Below are 1,524 nucleotides of genomic sequence, written 5' to 3'. Positions count from 1 at the left end.
TAGATAGCTTCTAGAGTTAACAAAATCTGGATCGCTTTCTCTTAAAAGAGATTCTAGATCTTCAATTAGTGCCTCTTCCTCAATATTGAACTCATTCGGCGTGTTTATTTGAGTGCTAGCTGCTGTGTTGTTAGAGCTACTGAAATGACGCTGTAGAGTCATTTTCCTCAAATATTTTTGGAGGTCTATGTATAGATCGAATTCTTTTGCATCCCTTGTAGGTGCAAACGTGAACCCTTTCTTTAGCACCTGAAAGAGATGCTGGTCTATTGTAAGCGAGGATAAATTGAATATCCCACTTGAGATCAGTGTTAATGACTCAGGGATCCCCTCTTTGTGGGTGGGCTTTCTCCCTCCTCTCTTACCTCGTCTGAGTATCCCCTTTTGCGGTTCACTTTTATCATGGGGTTTGAGGGAGGGTTGTCTAGATCCCAGCTCGGTCTTTTGAGCTTGTTTTTGGATGTTTTCTGAAAAAAACAATTGTCATCATTATCGCTTACACTACCTTGACCTCTCAACTTAGAGAATTTATTGGAAACCGGGATATCAAATTCTATACGTTTCTCTTCCTTAGGAGCATACTGTTCTCTCCTTGGATGTTTGTATTTATGTTTGATATCATTTGGCTTCCCATTTTTGCCCACTGTTGACCAATTATCACTATGGCTTCTCTCTTTAGGTCTGTTTTGCTTATGAGGCCTTTCCTTAGAGTGATCTTTCTTATTCACATAGTGTGGTCTATTTGAATTTGTATTCACTTTGTGGGCTTTTTAGCAAGTTTAGTTTTTGATCCTTGTTTGTAGGTTCTTTTTTAGATGGATTCGTGCTTATTGACTTTTGTGGGGTCTGATCAGATAAAGTTATTTCTTTATTCGCACTTTTAACTGATTTGTCTTTCCAATCTTTTTGCCTGTTTTCCAAATAATCAATTTTATCTCTTAAATTTTTTTTATTTTTTCTCATCATTATGCCCTTTTCATGTTTTTTCAGTTTTCCCACCATATCTTCCACCAGTTTCGGCAGCCCATCTAGTGTTGGTAAACTGATAATGTCTGTCTTAACTTTATCGATTTTGACGGACAATTCTTGTAGTTCTTTTTTCCTCTCTCCCATAAGGAGTTTCATGAGGTTAGTAGAACTAATTTCAAGAATTTCTTCCCAAATGACTAAGAAAGCTGGGTTTTCATTGCCATATGTGGGTTTAATTAGCAGTCGCAGACCTCTAGGGATCCTTTTGTGTTTAATATATTCCTCAAAGGATACAAGCTCCCAGAATGCTTTAGTTTCTTGCTCTAGCAATCTAGTGAGAGAAAGTACTAGTGAGGGTAAGTCAGTGGAATCATCTTCCAAATTGACATTATCACTGAACATTTGACCTACTAATGCACTTCTATTTTTTCTATTATCTAAACTAGACAATAGTGAAGTGGTGAAATTAGGAAGCTCAGCCATCTTGTAAATATAGCAAAACTAATATACAATAAAAACCTTAATAAAAAACCTTAGATAAAAAGTCTCTCAAAA

This window comes from Ascaphus truei, chromosome 1 (assembly GCF_040206685.1).
Source record: "Ascaphus truei isolate aAscTru1 chromosome 1, aAscTru1.hap1, whole genome shotgun sequence".
In the NCBI taxonomy this organism is placed as follows: domain Eukaryota; kingdom Metazoa; phylum Chordata; class Amphibia; order Anura; family Ascaphidae; genus Ascaphus; species Ascaphus truei.
Note: the sequence above shows the minus strand (reverse complement) of the source record.